Here is an 18698-nt window from a genome sequence, read left to right on the forward strand (position 1 = left end):
ACTTCTCCAGCTCCCACAAAGCCCTGTCCGCTCTGGACAGATGTGCTGCTATCTCAACCCTTGGAGCCTCACATCAGGCACCAAAATGACAGTGGTTGTTGAACCCAACATGTGGCTCAGCAGCACACAGTGCTTTGTGCACTGCCCAATTCCCAGTGGGATGGGGATGAGAACTGGGAAAAAGAGTACAACTTCTGGGATGTAACAAAGCAGTTTACTAAGAGAGATAAAAGAAGAGGAGTAATAGTTATCACTATATATCCGTTGATATGGAATTGTATGTAACAACTGATGCACAAGCACTTGCTCAGCACCACCAGACTGATGCTCAGCTGGACCCTGAGCAGTGAAGAGACTGAGATGAACTCCCAACACTTTCAATACAATTTCTGCTTGCTGTCAGCTGATAGAGAACGTCCCTTTGGCCACTATCAGTCAGCTGTCCTCACTCTGTTCCCTCCCAGCTCCATGTGCCCTCCACTGACCATGGCCTTGGCTCTGTACAACACTGCTTAGCAGCAGCTGTAAACATCAGAGTGTTATCAATGGTTTTCTCCTAGAACCAAAACACTGCACCACAGCAGACAGTCTGAAGAAAACAATTCCATCCCAGCTGTAACTCAGATTCCTGCCTGTCCCCTCTTCTTGTTCTTCCTGATCAGGAAGCAAGGAACAGAATCTGCCGCTCTCCTCTCTGAGCCCTTTCCATCAGTTCTCAGCTGGCTCCTCTGCCATCCCCAGGCAGAGCTCAGTGCCCTCTCATGGATGGCAGCAGCCTTTTCTCTTCTTCCTTGCCCATCCGTCATGCAGAATCTGTACCCCATTTGCTACAGTACAGAGCTGAGAATCAACCCACCATGTCTCTGTGAACCAAACAAGACCCTAGGCCTGCAAAGGCACAGAGATTTGGAGTTCGCTGAGTGAATGTTTGTGGTCCTCTCATTAGTGTAACGACTCTTCAGAAAGGATCCCCTTCCAGAAGCATGTTTTGATTTTGCCTGGCTGTGCCTTTCATCTACACCGTGCTACTGGTGTTCAGAAGGTGGCACACAGGTACGAGACCCATTGTGAGGCTCACAGTTGTCCAGTGAACATTGTCACTACCCAGGGCATGTCTTTCCTAAAGGTCCTCAGTGGCATTTGCCAGCTGGCTGGGGGTGTGCTGGAGACCCCAGGGAACTGCCATTCTGTTGTAATACAAGAAGAATTTTACAGAGCAGCAGCCATGGATCAAGATAAGCACTTTACAGAGCAGCAGCTGCAGAGCAGGATAAACAGCATGAGAACCAAGGACACCTCTAGCAAAAGAGTGAAAGGCTCGTGGCTTTGAAGCGGGGTTTTAGGGTTCTTATTGCAGAAGCTTTCTTCCAATTAGTACGTGTGATTTTTGAACACCCTTGTTTGTTTGCTATAAAAGTACGGCTCTTCAGGCAATAGATGGACACAGCTATATTTAACTATATTGGTGTGTGGTTGTTTGTCCTAGAACGCTGACTTTTGCCTTCAGGTTCGCCAACACATGGGGGCCCGCAATGTCATGGGATTTAACTCTTGAACACCTGTGGGATCCCGAGAAACTAAGCCAGTATTTGAGTCAGGGATGGCGCAGCCTAGATAGATCTAAGGGGGTATGACTTATTTGGGGCTTGGCTTGTGCTTACCGTGCTCTATATAACACTGTTCCGAAAAGAGAGAATTTCCGAGCTGAGGTTCTAGCCAAAAAGGGAAATCCCCAAGTCAATTTTGATCAGTCACAGGAGGCACCAGTAACAATATCAGTTGCCCTTGTGGAAGGCAAGAAATGGAAATGGGTGTCCTCACGTCTAGAACGGAAAAAAGAAGTGGAGGAGGAGGCAACAGAAGATCCAGGTGACAGGTCTGGATAAGTACCGAGAAAGGAAAAAGGAAAAGTGTCATGAAGAAGAGAGTGATGAGGAGGAAATCTCTGTTACTGTTTGTCAATCCCTGAAGATGACTGAAATCGAAGGCGTAAGAAAGGAGTTCACACGGCACCAGAATGAATCTCTTGTTACCTGGTTGCTTCGCTGTTGGGACAGCTGGGACGGTAGCTTGTTGTGATGTGACAGGCCCTTCCCCATATTCTGGAAGAATCTTAGTGTAATACAGTGGGTGTAGACAAAAAGGCGTAGGTTATATAAGGATGTGTCTGTTTCAATAAATTGCCATTTTGCCACTTCATCTCCTTGGTGTCACTTGGTAATTGGCCTAGCTGCTGCTTCAGTTGAAGGCGAGAGATCGTAAAGAAATTAACGACCATAAAGCCTTCATGTGTATCATTAAAATTCTCAGCTATTAGACACAAGCGCTTTCCAGATTGAGCAAGGAACAACAGTAAATTGCACTGTGTGTTTCCTTGTGGTGTTACCTACGTGACCACAGAGAAGACACGAGGAAGTGGCATGACCAGCCTACTCCTGTACTATGAGCACAGGTGAGGGAACTACAAAACAGTCCAACCACCAGTACGGCTGCTCCAGTTATCACAGGTAACCAATAGAGGGGCCCTGCCCTCATACAAGGGAGTGGAAGGGATAATAGAGTTTATTGGACTGTGTGGATTTGATGGCCTAGCACATCAGAACCACAGAAATATAAGGCACTGGTGGATACTGGTGCACAGTGCACCCTAATGCCCTCCAGTCATGAAGGGACAGAATCAATCCATATTTCTGGATATCTCTCAAGAATTGACTGTGTTGGAGGCTGAAATAAGCCTCACTGGTAAAGACTGGAAAAAACATCCTATGTGAGTGGTCCAGGGTTTCCGTTCATACTTGGTATTGATTACCTCAGAAGAATGCATTTCAAGGATACTAAGGGGTATCACTGGGCCTTTGGAATCGCTGCTGTAGATATGGACAACATTAAGCAGCTGTCTGTTTTGCCTGGCCTGTCAGAGGACCCGTCTGTTGTGAGGCTGCTACGAGTAAAAATAAAAGAGCAGCAGGTACCGATTGCTACAAAGACAGTGCACAGACGGTAGTATCGCACCAACAGGGATTCCTTGCTCCCCATTCATGATTTGATTCGCCAGTTGGAGAATCAGGGAGTGATCAGTAAAACTCACTCACCTTTTAACAGCTCCATATGGCCAGTGCGTAAAGCCAGTGGAGAATGGAGGCTGACAGTAGACTACCGTGGCCTGAATGAGGTCACACCCCCACTGAGTGCTGCTGTGCTGGAGAGCAAATAATTCAAATTCTTCTATGAGCCAGTTTTGCTATTAAGTGAAGCAAAGTAAAAGGGCCTGCCCAGGAAATTCAGTTCTTAGGTATAAAGTGGCAGGATGGATGTCATCACATCCCAACAGTGATTGACAAAATCACTGCCATGTCTCCACCAACTAGCAAGAAAGAGACACAATCTTTCCTGGGTGCAGTGGGCTTTTGGAGGATGCACATTCCAAACTACAGCCTCATTGTAAGCCCCCTTTATCAGGTGATGCAGAAGAAGAATGATTTTGCATAGGGCCCAGAGCAGCAGCAGGCTTTTGAACAGATTAAACAGGAGATAGCCTGTGCCATGGACCTGGGGCCAGTACGGACTGGACAGGATGTAAAGAACATCCTCTATACTGCTGCTGGAGAGAAAGGTCCCACTTGGAGTTTGTGGCAAAGAGCCTCAGGAGGGACCCAAGTCCGACCCCTGGGATTCTGGAGCTGAGCGTACAAGGGGTCTGAAGAGTGCTACATTCCAACTGAGAAGGAGATCTTAGCCGCGTATGAGGGGGCTCGGGCTGCTTCCGAAGTAGCTGGTACTGAAATGCAGCTCTTTCTGGCACCTCGACTGTCAATGATGAACTGGATGTTGAAAGGGGAGGTTCTCTCCACCCATCATGCTACCGATGCCACCTGGAGCAAGTGGATTGCACTGATTAGACAACAAGCGCGGATGGGGAACCTCAATCGTCCAGGAATTTTAGAAGTGATCATGAACTGGCCTGAAGATAAAAAGTTTGGAACATCACCAGGAGAAGAGGTGTCATGTGCTAAAGCGGCCCCACCATACATCGAACTACCAGAAAATGAAAAGAAATATGCTCTTTTCACTGATGGATCATTTCATATTGTAGGGAAGCATCGGAGATGGAAAGCTGCTGTTTGGAGCCCCACACGACAGGTCGCAGAGGCCACTGAAGGTAAAGGAGAATCAAGTCAGTTTGCAGAGGTAAAAGCTGTCCAGCTGACCTTAGATGTGGCTGAACGGGAGAGGTGGCCAATGCTTTATCTTTATACTGACTCATGGATGGTGGCAAATGCCTTATGGGGGTTGTTACAGCAGTGGGAACAAAATAACTGGCAACAGATGTGTAAACCTATTTGGGCTGCTGAACTGTAGAAAAACATAACTGCTCAAAAAAAAGATATGATTGTAAAGGTGTGTCACGTGGATGCACACTTGCCCAAGAGTCGGGCTATTGCAGAACAACAAAACAACCATCAGGTAGGTCGAGCTGCCAGAATTGAGGTGGCTCAAATAGACTTGGACTGGCAGAACAAGAGTGAATTATTTCAAGCTTGATGGTTCCATGAGACCTCAGGCCATCAAGGAATGGACATAACATATAATTGGGCTAGAGACTGAGGGGTGGACTTAACTATGGATGCTATTGCACTGGTTATTCATGACTGTGAATCATGTGCCATAATTAAACAAGCCAAGAATATGAAGCCTCTCTGGGGGGAAGGCCAAGGCAAAAGTATAAATATGGGGAGGAGTGACAGGTGAATGATGTCACCTTGCCAGGATCTCATAATGATAAGCGTTTTGTGCTTACCATGGTGGAAGCAACCACTGGGTGGCTTGAAACATACGCAGTACCCCATGCTACTGCCAGAAACACAATATTGGGTTGTTAGAAACAAGTCCTATAGAGACATGACACCTCAGAAAGAACTGAGTCTCATAATGGGACACATTTCAAAAATTCCCTTAATAAATACTTGGGCCAAAGTTCATGGCATTGAGTGGATTTATCATATCCCCTACCATGCACCAGCTTCTGGTAAAATTAAAAGATACAATGGGGTGTTGAAAACTATGTTGAAAGCAATGGGTGGTGGAACACTGAAGCACTGGGAAAAGCATTTGCATGTGGTGCAAGGATGCTGTTAAAGTTCATATCCCACATGTGCCCTGTGTCTCATCACAGGATGTGGGGTGTGAGAAGGGCCCAGTCTGAACAAGCAGTCAATCCCAGTGAAACTCTGAACTTCAGATCTCTCAGTTCCAGTGCCCTCCTGTGCACACTCTCCCATAGTTTGATGTTCTTTATGTTCTGCATTGCCCAGAAGTGCACCCAGTGCTCCAGGTGAGGCAGTAGCAATGCAGAGCAAAGAGGGACAAACCTTTCTCCCACCCAGCTGGCAATAAATTGCTTGATGCACTTTAGGGGACTGTTGGCCTTCTTGGCTGGCTGGGCACACTGCTGACTCACTTAAAATTTTATGTTGAGCAGGACCCCCAATCCTTTTCAGTCAGACGTCTCTCATGTGTCCAATATACAGACAGTGTTTATGTCCAGGGTTGCCCATACCCAGGTGCACAATCAGGCACTTGTTCTTGTTATGCGTTATGCACTTGGTGCTTAGTACCAACTGATACCCACTTCTCTGACTTGTCCACATCTCTCTGCAAGTCCTCTCCACCCTAAGCGGAGGCAACAACACCTCCTCATCTGGTCTCATCAGCAAACTTGCTCAGAACATCTTCTAGTCCTGCATGCAAGTCATCTGCATAAACATGAAAGGAAAGTGGCCCTAAAATGGAACCCTGGGGAACTCTGACAGTGACCATCTACCAGCCCAATGGAACCCACTGACTATAATCGTTTGGGACAGAACTACTGGCCAACTGTTCACCCACCACTGCAGGAGAACCTGAAAGGCAAAATGTCAGCGTGCTGGGTCAAACAGAGAAACACCAATATAGTTACATATAGCTGCATCAATTTATTGCCCGAAAGCCAGACTTTTATAGGAGACAGACAAGGGTGTCCAAAAATCACACACGCTAATTGGAGGAAAGCTACTGCAATAACAACCCTATAACCCCCCTTCAAAGCCACGAGCCATTCATTCTTTTCCTAGAGATGTCCTTTGTTCTCATGCTGTTTATCCTGCTCCGCAGCTGCTGCTCTGTGAACTCCTTATCTCAATCCATGGCTGCTGCTCTGTAAAATTCTTCTTGTATTACAACACACCACGTTCTGTTTCTGTCTAGCTGTATGCAGGAATTTCTGTCCAGAAGGGTGCTGGAGAAATAGTATCAAAAGCTCTACTGAAATCCTCAAGGATTACATCAACTGCCTTCCCTTGTTCAGCTCAATGGATAAAGGTGTCATAAAAAGACCTGAAATTAAATAGGACCTTCCCCTCTGTATCTTGTGTTGTCTGTGACCTGTCCTTCAGTTGTTTTTCCATAACTCCCACCATCATTTTCTCCATAATTTTACCAAGCACTGTAGTGAGACTGACAGGTCCATAGTTGCCCGTGTCATCTTTCTTGCTCTTCCTTACAATGAGACAACATTTGCCAGCTTCCTGTCAACAGGTATGACCCTAGATTTATTAGATGCCATTGAAATGCGAGCCCAGAGCATGCTAAAGTGTCATCAGTGCAAGAACGTAGATGTGCCATAGCTTTGCAATGCCTTGAAATCCAGACTATGCCACAGATGGAGCAGAGAGGAAGATCTGCCTCTTCTGTTCTGAGCTCATCCTTTTGATAAGCTGAATATCACTACATACTCCATGGGGTCAGGTGCAAAAGACACAATGGGTGCCCTAAGCACGTGGCTGAGGTGGTATTTAGGATGGCCAAGAATACCTCCCTTCTGGCCCTCAGCTGATGCTCCAGAAGGAGGTGTCTATCTCATAGATTTTCCGTCACAGTTTACAAGCACTAGCACAAAACTAGGATCACCCAAGGCACCTTGGGCATCACTGAGAGACTGTGTATGAGTAGTGCAGTCCCTGTGGAATAAAAACCAAGGATTCAGATGAGGGACTCACACACAGACACCTCACTGTGCACATCTGAACTCAGCTAGGTGAACTTGTAGCTCCTGTGGTTCTTTGAAAAACTGATCCCAATTCAGCCCCAGGGTTTCCATCTGAGGATGAGATGCCTAACGCTAGAATAAGGATGGGATGGTCTGTTGATAACAGGACAAATGGAAACGGATTTAAATTAAAAAGGGGAGACATAGGTTAGATGTGAGGAACCTATATTTTTACACAGCAACACTGGAAAAAGTTGCCCTCAGAGGCTGTGCATGCCCAATGGATGGGATCCTGGGTTTACTCTGGGTTTACCCTCACGTCAGTCCATGTTTCTACTCATACTTTTGTCTAGGTGAACTCTCACTTTACTCAAGGTTTTACTCACAGTTTACCATCAGGGAGTGTGATCGGGAGATGGGCTGGTGGAGTGACTTGCTGGCATCCCCGAGGGAAGGCTGCCAGGCAGATACCCCCAGAAAAGTGGTTGACTCCCTGCCCTGTCACAGTCAGACAGACCTGACTGATGAGGAGGGTTGGAAGAGAGTCCCAACTCAACATCACAGGAGCCCCCCCATGCCTGCCTAGCCCTCGACCCCTGATCCATCTAAGCAACAGGTTTGACACTCTGAAATCTGAAGGAGATAAGAATGGGGAGGCAATGGAGGATCTGCCTAGGAGGAAACCTAATGCAAGGCAGTCACTACCAAGCCTTGTGACTTCCTCTGCCATGAAAGAAAGAAGGGTGGCCGTGGTGGGTGACTCCCTTCTCAGAGGAATAGAGGGCCCCATTTGCAGACTGGACCCCAGTTGTCAGTAAGTCTGCTGCCTTCTTGGTTTCAGGTCAGGGACATAATGAGGAAACTCCCAATGCTGGTTAGGTCCACTGATTATTTTCCACTACTCATAGTTTAGGTGGGCAGTGATGAAATTTCTTAGATAAGACTACAAACTATAAAAAGAGATTTCAGGAATTTAGGCCATTTAGTTCACAAAGTGGGAGATCAAGTGATTTTTTGTTCTATACCTTCAGTGGCAGTGAGGGACACAGAGCAGGCTTGGAAAGCAAAGCAATGAACAATTGTCTCAGAGGTTGGTACTGAGCCAGAAACTTTGAGTTCTTTGATCACAGGACAGTTTACTTGGCCCATGGTCTGTTATCCATGAATGGAACCCAACTGTCTCAAAGGGGGAAGTGAATCCTAGCATAGACGGTAGCGGGGCTTATCGAAAGAGCTTTAAACTAGCAACGATGGGGGAGTGGACAAAACAGGGCTTACCAGAGATAAGCCTAGGGAAATGCTGTTTGAGCTGGGAGAGAGGCAGATGCCTCAGCTGAAGTGCGTCTACACCAACGCACGCAGCTTGGTCAACAAGCAAGAGGAGCTGGAAGCAACTGTGCATCTGACAAACCATGACCTAGTTGCTATTACCGACCCATGGTGGGACCACTGCCATGACTGGAGTGCTGTGATGGATGGTTACAAGCTCTTCAGAAGGGATAGAGGAGGAAGGAAGGGTGGTGGTGTGGCCCTTTATATTAAAGAGAGTTTTGATGTTGAAGAGCTTGGGCTTCAGAATGAAGTGCATGTTTGTAAGGATCGGGGGAAAGGCCTGTAAGTGTGACATCTTGCTAAAGGTTTCTTATAGACCGCCTAATTGATGGGTGAGGCATTCTATGAGCAGCTTACTGAAGTCGCAAGATTGCCAGCACTCATTTTCTTGGGAGACTACAACTTCTCTGATATATGCTGGGAATATAATAAATAGCAGAGGAATCAGTCCAAGAGGTTTATAGATTGCATGCAAGACAGCTTCCTTACACAGCTGGTATGAAGTCCTACCAGGGGTGGTTCCTTGCTAGACCTGCTCTTCACTAACAGTGAAGGACTGGTAGGAGTTGAGAAGGTTGGGGACTGTCTTGGGCAGAGTGGCCATGAAATGGTAGAATTCTCTATTCTTGGAGATGTCAGAAGGGTGACTAGCAAAACTACTATCCTGAACTTCTAGAGGGCGGACTTTGACCTGTTCAGGACACTTGTAGCACAGGTCCCTTGGGAGTCGCTCCTTATGGGTAAAGGGGTCCAGGAAGCCTGGACACTCCTCAAGATGGAAATCTTAAAGGCACGAGATCAGGCTGTCCCTGAATGCCATAAGGTGAGCCATAGGGGAAGAAGACCAGTGCAGATGAACTGGGAAAAACTATTGAGACTCAGGAAGAAAAAGAGAATCTCCGTCCTCTGGAAGAAGGGGCTGGGTACTTGGGGGGATTACAAGGAAGTTGCTAAGGCATGCAGGGAGGAAGTTAGAAGGCACATTAATTCCCTGTCCCTTAATCCATGCCCAGAGCTTCTCAGCCATGTCACTGCCAACTGTAAGCTCCATGCAGAGTTCAAGTGGGACACAGAGGGCACAGCCTTCTGCTGGGTGGATGCAAGTGTTGGTGGAACCAGATGGGACAAAGCCCTCCCACCATGCCCTCCGGGGAAAATGGCCACCCCAAGAATGGCAGTCTGCCTCCTCCATGACCCCATCTGAAATGCTCCTGCACTGATTGATTATAGGGCTTTAAACCAGGTCCAAATGGGGAAGGGTGGGGAATTGGATGTGACAGAGAAGGGCTGAGGGATATTGTTGCTGTTGGAGATTGAATGGAAAGCCTCTGAGTTGTTCTATAGGATTGTGTGAGGATTCCTCAGAGAAAGTCTTGTTGCCAATACCCCGTCCTAAATCTTACTGTGTACCCTCTGGGGGTAACCCCAACCTACTGCTGCCCTAAAGTGCCTGTAGACCAGTGCGGGTAGCATGGGAAATAAACGGGACAAATCAAGAGAAAACCACAGAGCTTTTCCTTTCATGCAGGCTGCTGATTCTGAGCAAGGCCCTGAACATCAGTACCACAGTGTAGATGCAAGACCCAGACAGGCTAAATCAAAGCATGCTTCTGGAAGGGGATGCTTTCTGAAGAATCCTTACACTAATGAGAGGACCACAAACATTCACTCAGCGAACTCCAAATCTCTGTGCCTTTGCAGGCCTAGGGTCTTGTTTGGTTCACAGAGACACGGTGGGTTGATTCTCAGCTCTGTACTGTAGCAAATGGGGTACAGATTCTGCATGACGGATGGGCAAGGAAGAAGAGAAAAGGCTGCTGCCATCCATGAGAGGGCACTGAGCTCTGCCTGGGGATGGCAGAGGAGCCAGCTGAGAACTGATGGAAAGGGCTCAGAGAGGAGAGCGGCAGATTCTGTTCCTTGCTTCCTGATCAGGAAGAACAAGAAGAGGGGACAGGCAGGAATCTGAGTTACAGCTGGGATGGAATTGTTTTCTTCAGACTGTCTGCTGTGGTGCAGTGTTTTGGTTCTAGGAGAAAACCATTGATAACACTCTGATGTTTACAGCTGCTGCTAAGCAGTGTTGTACAGAGCCAAGGCCATGGTCAGTGGAGGGCACATGGAGCTGGGAGGGAACAGAGTGAGGACAGCTGACTGATAGTGGCCAAAGGGACGTTCTCTATCAGCTGACAGCAAGCAGAAATTGTATTGAAAGGGGTGGGAGTTCATCTCAGTCTCTTCACTGCTCAGGGCCCAGCTGAGCATCAGTCTGGTGGTGCTGAGCAAGTGCTTGTGCATCAGTTGTTACATACGATTCTATATCTACGGATATATAGTGATTACTATTACTCCTCTCCTTTTATCTCTCTTAGTAAACTGCTTTGTTACAACCCAGAAGTTGTACTCTTTTTCCCAGTTCTCATCCCCATCCCACTGGGAATGGGGCAGTGCACAAAGCACTGTGAGCTGCTGAGCCACATGTTGGGTTCAACAACCACAGTCATTTTGGTGCCTGATGTGAGGCTCCAAGGGTTGTGGTAACAGCACATCTGTCCAGAGTGGACAGGGCTTTGTGGGAGTTGGAGATGTGCAGGCCATGGTGCTGATAGTTTCCCTATTTGTGAAGCTTGCTGAGTCTTCTCATGAAGCTGCATTTCACAGCTCCTTGCTTGCTGCTTGTTTTCCCTGCTGCATCATTTGTCAACTCTGGATGCTGGATTAGGGTATTTATTTTGCTATGCTGTTTGACCTTGGTTTGTACCACGATAAAATTGGCAAAGTGAAGTTTTGTGCACATTCAGCTCTTTGGACATCTTTGGGTTTTGGAAGTAATATTGTTGGTATGATTAGGAATTACACATTTTACACTGTCGTCTCTGGGAGACCAGGGGTATTCAAGGAGAGACTGGATATTGTGTTGAGGGACATGGTTAAGTGGGAGCTATTGGTAATAGGTGAACGGTTGGATTGGATGATCTTTCAGGCCTTTTCCAGCCTTGGTGATTCTATGATTCTAGGATTGAGGTTAAACAATTATTCAGGAATATCAGTGAGAGATCTGCCCCAAGGTGAGAAGGCTCTGCATGGCAGGGGGTGTGGGACAGTCTGGGCAGCTGCCTGGAGTGGTGGGCACCCCCAGGGCTTTGGAACTTCATCTCCGAGCAACTGCAGGATCCTGAGAAACTGGTAGAATATTGGAGACAGGTCTGCTGTGGCACTGGTAATCCTAAAAAGGCCCAAATGACTGCAGTGTGCCAGGGCCTGGCCCACACCTACTGAGCTGTCTTCAACACTATTCAGCATCTTCAAGGGGAAGAGAGCTGGATCTGCTGACATTGCTGCAGCCTCTGCAACTCCTGGCACAGTCCCTGCAATAGCTCCAAGTTTTTGCTACACATCCTGCAGTTGCTCCAAGCTCTGGACAGATCCCACTGTCACTCCACCCCTCATAAGGAGCTCTGCGGTCACTTATGCTACAGGTCCTGTAGCTGTTCCAAGTATTGAGATAAGAAAATTAAGCAAACCACTGAGTGCTGCTGTAGAGACGATGGGACTGCTGTGAGACACACAAGACCTTCAGGCCTGTAGAAATGAGAGGACTCGAATCCTCTGTGCACTGCATCAGTGTAAAGAGAGGAGGAATGAAAAGAACTAGTTGTGCTTCTATCTGTGGCTGTACCTTCCCCAAATCCAGACAAAGTTGGATAAGAGAAGAGCTAAGGAAAAGCGTATTTTGAATGCTATTTATTTATCTCTTAACCTATTCGGGGAATCTGGTTCCATGTTTACATGAGCTCTTGGAGTGAGAAAATGGATAGTAGGTGTGAAAGAAGTGAAACAAATTTTTATTTATAAGTTCAATAACATTTTTTTGCACGTTGCTATATCTCACATAAGCAAACAATCAATCAAAGATGCATAAAAGATGAAGAACCATCACTGGGAATCATGCGATGAAGATGTGCACTTTATTGAAGCGGGAATAGTGAGTATTGCAACACCTTCCTGAGAGCGTGCTTGATCTCCCTGTTCCTCATGCTGTAGATAATAGGGTTCAGTGTTGGAGGAACCACTGAGTACAGAAGTGCCACTGTCAGATCCAGGAGTGGGGAGGGAATGGAGGGGGGCTTCAGGTAGGCAAAAGCACCAGTGCTGAGAAACAGGGAGACCACGGCCAGGTGAGGGAGGCACGTGGAGAAGGCTTTGCGCCGTCCCTGCTCAGAGGGCATCCTCAGCACAGCCACGAAGATCTGCACATAGGACACAACTATGAAAACATAGCAGCCTACGTCTAAACTGATAGTAAAAATGAGAAACACAACTTCCCTGAGATTTGATTCTGAGCAGGAGAGCTTGAGGATCTGGGGAATTTCACAGAAAAACTGGTTGACAACATTGCCTTGGCAGAGAGGCAGTGAAAACGTACTGGCAGTGTGCAGCAGGGAATTGAGAACCCCAGTGCCCCAGGCAGCTGCTGCCATGGTGGCACAAGCTCTGCTGTCCATCAAGGTCCCGTAGTGCAGGGGCTTGCAGATGGCAACGTAGCGGTCATAGGACATGATGGTGAGAAGGGAATACTCTGCTGAGAGGAAGAAGGAAAAGAAAAAGAGCTGTGCAGCACATCCTGTGTAGGAGATGGCCCTGTTGTCCCAGAGGGCGTTGGGCATGGCTTTGGGGAGAGTGGTGGAGATGCTGCCCAGGTCGAGGAGGGCCAGGTTGAGGAGGAAGAAGTACATGGGGGTGTGCAGGCGGCGGTCGCAGGCTACGGCTGTGCTGATGAGGCCGTTGCCCAGGAGGGCAGCCAGGTAGATGCCCAGGAAGAGCCAGAAGTGCAGGAGCTGCAGCTGCCGCGTGTCTGCCAACGGCAGCAGGAGGAACTCACTGATGGAGCTGCTGTTGGGCATCTGCTGTTGTTGGGCTTGGAGTCCTGCTCAGAGTGCAGAAGATAATGACAAGTCCAGACCATTCTCAGAGGCACTACTCCTGCTATACTATGAAATGTTTTAATTCTCCTACAACAGTGTACATTTAGCACCATTACTTGCATTTAATTTCATGTAGATCAGCATTCCTTAAGCAGAAGCAGCATATGGAGCTCTAACCTTCCTCTTATTTTCTTATCCCTTCTCCCTGGATATTTTCATCTGTTTCATGTCTCATATCTTTACCCCAAGTGCTCTTAGAGCCCCCTACCCGAGCTTCTGTGGCATTCAGTTTCAGTTAGAAAATGCTGCCTGTTTGTAGGATAAGTGAATTATTCATGCCTACAGAAAATGAAGATAATTCCATCCTTCGAGAAAGGGGAGACTGAAAGCACATCATGTGTGAGTGTTCACAAAACAAGCAATTGATTGATGAAAAATTCTCAGAACTCTTATTGCCCCTTTTAGATTTCTGACTCCAAACCTCTTTGCCTCAGAACAGGAAATGGAAACCCCCTGCCTTGGCTCTCCTCTTGCAAAGTGCCCTCAGAAACATTCAGTTGTGCAGTGGAGCTGTGATCCCCTGCCCCAGGCAGCAGCTGTGGCAGCACAAACCCTGCCGGGGGCTCCTTACCCCACATGTCTCCCCGCAGCGCCCTGGGCAGCTCCCCGGGCAGGCTGAGTGCTGAGCCTGGCAGGCGGCAGAGTCCCATACCCGGCACACAGCCCCTGGGGCACAGCAGGGACCCTGCTCTGCAGGACAGCCCTGGGCACCCGTCTCAGCTGGAGCAGAAAGCTTTTTCCACAGTAAAGAAACATGCAGTGCCTGCAGTCAGATCTCCTATGGGATGTCCCAGTTATAGTTACCCCTTAATTAAAAGCAGCTCATGGTCAGCTGTGAGACTTACCTTGTCATGGTCTGTGAGCAATGCTCCTGCAGTGAGTTCACAGCCCGCTCACACCACACACATCCTGCAAGCTCTCTCCAATTTCTCTCCTCTCCTTCTGTAACCTGCAGGCTGTGCTGTGCACGAGATCTGCTCCTGGGCACAGCTGTCTCTCTGCAGCTCTGCACACTTTTATGAGCTCCCTGTGTCCCAGGAACCTGGACAAGCAAGCAGCAGATTATGTCATTTTTATCCTTCCCACTCATTTCCCCTGACATGTCCCTGGGTCCTCATGGCCAACAGCTCCTGAAAGACAACAGCATCATGACTGTGCTTTGAAATCCACTCAATTAACCACCACATGTCCAGTGGTCATTGACTGATTGGAGACATATGGGGAGTGCTCCCAGAGATCGTTTGATGAAACAATAAGGGCAACCAGACAAGGAAGGCGAGGTTTGGACTTTCCCTGTGCAGGGCAGTGATCCAGCTGAGGCAGCGCAGGAGTCTCATCCCTTGACAGAAATCCTGGAGCTGAAATGGGATTCGGCTCCCCACAGAACCACAGGAGCTGGGATTTCTCTGGTTCAGTTCAGAAGTGCACAAGGAGTTGCCTGCATGTGAGCTCCTGCTCTGAGTCCTCGGTCCTTCAGCTGGGAGGCAGCAGCTCACACACAGACACTGGGTGATGCCCAAGGTGCCTGGGCTGCTCCTGATGTTTGCAAGTGCTTGTAAACCGTGTGGGAAATCCCTGAGATAGACAGCTCCTTCCTGGGCATCAGCTGAGGGCCAGAGAGGGGATAGCACCGGCTGTCCGGTGAATTCACTCACAGCTACAAGAGCAGCACAGGGCCTTCAGGAAAGCCATGCCCATGGTGTGTCCGTGCTGCTACGTCACCTCCAAGACCCACGATCGGTCTAATGTTTGTGTGCCACCTTCTGCACACTGATTCTATAGATGAGCTATCCAGTCAGGCAATGTCCAGTGATGCTTTTCAATTAGGATATTTACTTCTGTGCTTTTGCACTAATGCAAACACCAACACACAAGAAGCTAGAAATCTTGGTAGAGCTGCAGGCCTGAGCTCCTGTTTGGACCATGGGGACACAGTTTAATGGTTTCCACAACTGCACTGTAGCACAAGGGGGATACCGAGTCTTTAGGATGGATGGGCGAGGAGACAAAGAAGGGCGACTGCCCTCTGTGAGAGTGCACTGAGCTCTGCCTGGGGATGGAAGAGCAGACAGGTCAGAGCTAATGGAAATGGCAAACAGAGGAGACCATCAGTGTCTTTTCCTGTCTTCCTGATCAGGGAGAGTAAATGGAAGGTGCCCTCTGCAGACAGATGGGAATCTGATGTTGTCTGTCCCTTGTCCCATTTGGTGGCCTTTGTCACTCCATTATCTGTGGCAGGGACAGCACAGCAGGGCATGTGGCATCCAGCAGATCCATGGAGAGCACAGATGGCAGCTTCTTGACCAAGCAGTGGAGGAACCAAAGAGGAGAGGTGCTCTGCTGGATCTCATACTCTCCGGCATGGAAGGAATTGTGGGAACTGTGAAGGTGAAAGGGGCATCAGGCCATGTGCAAGATGCAAATGTATCTCTTTTAATTTATTTATTTATTTTGAGGCTGTAAGCTTAATAGTTGATCATAAATGTCAATAAAACTGAAACAAATAATTGAAGACAAAGATGGAAATCAATGAAAATATGTTAACCCTTCTCAACATGAAAAATTCTCATGAGTCTTGTTCCATTTTAAGTTGTAAATATGAATCTTTGAGGTGATTTGATGTCTTTTTTTTTCTTTTACTGAAACTACAATGTTTTCCAGAACTGTGTTCGCTGGACACAAATGCCTTCAGGTTCAGAGACACAGACAGCGGTGCCAGTGCCAATGCCCTGTGACTGTAGCCTGGTGCCCAGCACTACTCTTCCCTGCTGCCTATTTGATGTGCCTCATCCTCCAAGTTTTTTCAGCTCTCCTAAAGAAATGGCCATGGTTAAGGGCATGTTTTCAGCAGGCGATTTGGGCACACACTACTCCCACTGCCCTCCAGATTTCTCCATCCCTTGCTCTTTGTTCAGTCAGATACCTCCCAATTATCTGTCTGATTTCTGACTTTCAGGGGGATTACTGGAATTTGTTCCATCTCCCCAAAGTCTGATGGAATGTGTTGTCAACTCCTTCACTGTGATTTGATCTATCCCTTCCTATCTATTCTTTTTCTTTTTCTTCTTATACTTTTTCTTTTTCTCAATCACTGTCTCTTTTTTATTAAGGCACGAAGTCTGAAAGATGTTCATTAATGTCAGTAAAAGTGAAAAACAGAGTTGGAGACAAAGATATAAATCAATGAGAATGTGTTAACCCATCTCAATGTGTGAAATACTCACAAGTCCTGATCAGTTTTAAGTTGATACCTCTCAACTACCTGGCTGATCTATCCCAGGAAGATTACTGGAATTTGCTCCATCTCTCAGAGTCTGATGGCCTCTGTTGTCAACTACTTCACTGTGATTCAATCTATCCTATCCTACCTCAGAATAAATCATTTCTTTTAAAAATATTCCATATGAAAGACAAACTTCAATAGATGCCGCTTGAACATGGCATGCAGTTGATCACTGTGTTTTACTGTTCATTCAATTGCATCACCTTTCTTTCCATTTGCTGGCCAGATAAAAAAGAGAAATCTTTCCTTTTCCATGTGTAGCTGGTTCTCTGAGGAAAGCCAGTGGGAGTTGGTGCAAAGCAGTTTTAACACTGAGCGGATGAATGCAGAGGAGAAGAGTGATGTGAAGAAAAGTGATGCAAGTCCCATAGGTCCATTGTGAGCAGAAATTGGGTGGGGAGGTTGAGAAGGACCTTTGTCAACACAGTAACAGTACAGAACTCATTGGGACATCCTGGATTGGTATCAGTTGCACAGTGCTGCTTTAATGTCTTCTTTAAACCCAACTATAAATAAATAGACAATAAATTTATACTGGATTCTTTAAGCTCTCTCCAGATATCCCTCCTTTTTGCTGAACAAGTTCTGATAACCTGAAGAAGATAACAAGATGGCATAAGGCACAGGAGATTCTTTAGGTTATAATGGTCCCAGGGTGCATTTGATGCTGAGTTCATCAGCCTCTAGTGCAGAGAGAAGTTTGCACAAAGTGCTCAACAAGACAAAGTCAGAAGTAACAGTGAAGTTTCTTGGAGTATTAATGGGCCCGCTGAGGAACATTACCAAGTAAGCTTCCCAAGGGACTTGTTAGAGAAGATAACTGGAAGCCATGACTACAGGCAGGCAAAGGCACTGGCATGCTAAGAAACCTCTCCTTTGCCTTACGAAGCAGACAGGTCAAGCCCTGATTGCAAGACCAGTGGTAGAGAGATCCTGTCTCTCATGTTGGCTCCTGGCATTTCCTGGGGCAATGGGTTGGAGGTCCGTATGATGTTAAATGAAAGACATGGGGACAGAAGATCCCAGGCTCTACATGTGGTGCAAGGACGCTGTGAGGTTCATGTCCCATATGAGACCTATGTTTCATTGCAGGATGTGAGAAGGGATGTGAGAAGGGCCCAGTCTGAACAAGCAGCCAATCCCTGTGAAACTCTGAACTTCAGATCTCTCAGTTCCAGTGCCCTCCTTTGCACATTCTCCCAGAGTTTGAAGTCCTTTATGTTCTGCGGTGCACAATCAGGCACTTGTTCTTGTTATACGTTATGCACTTGGTGCTTAGTACCAACTGGTACCCACTTCTCTGACTTGTCCACATCTCTCTGCAAGTCCTCTCCACCCTCAGTCGAGGCAACAGCACCTCCTCATCTGGTCTCATCAGCAAACTTGCTCAGAACGTCTTCTAGTCCTGCATGCAAGTCATCTGCATAAACATGAAAGGAAAGTGGCCCCAAAATGGAACCCTGGGGACCCCGACAGTGACCATCTACCAGCCTGATGGAAAAAACTGACTATAATCCTTTGGGACTGACCTACTGGCCAACTGCTCACCCACCACATTGTGTTTCTGTCTAGCCATATGCAGAACATTCTGTCCAGAAGGTTGTTGTGAGAAACAGTATCAAAATCTCCACTGAAATCCTCAAGGATTACATCAACTGGCTTCCCTTGGTCAACTAAACGGATAACTGTGTCACAGAATGAGCTTAAATTAAACAGGACCTTCGCCTCACAAACTTGTGTTGGCTGCAACCAATGACAGAATTGTCCTTCAGCTGTTTTTCCATAACTCCCACCATCATTTTCTCCATAATTTTACCAGGCTCTGGACTGACAGGTCCATAATTGCCCATGTCATCTTTCTTGCTCTTCCTTACAATGAGAAAACATTTGCCAGCTTCCTGTCAGCTGGCATGACCCTAGACTTCTTTAGATACAATTGAAATGACAGCCCAGAGCATACTAAGGCGTCATCATTGAAAGAAAGTAGATGTGCCATAGCTTTGCAATGCCTTGAACTCCAGAGTATGCCACAAATGGAGCAGAGGGGAAGATTTGCCTCTTCTGTAGTGAACTC

The sequence above is a fragment of the Coturnix japonica genome, chromosome 6, assembly GCF_054131305.1.
Source record: "Coturnix japonica strain WE chromosome 6, WE-NBRP24, whole genome shotgun sequence".
NCBI lineage: Eukaryota > Metazoa > Chordata > Aves > Galliformes > Phasianidae > Coturnix > Coturnix japonica.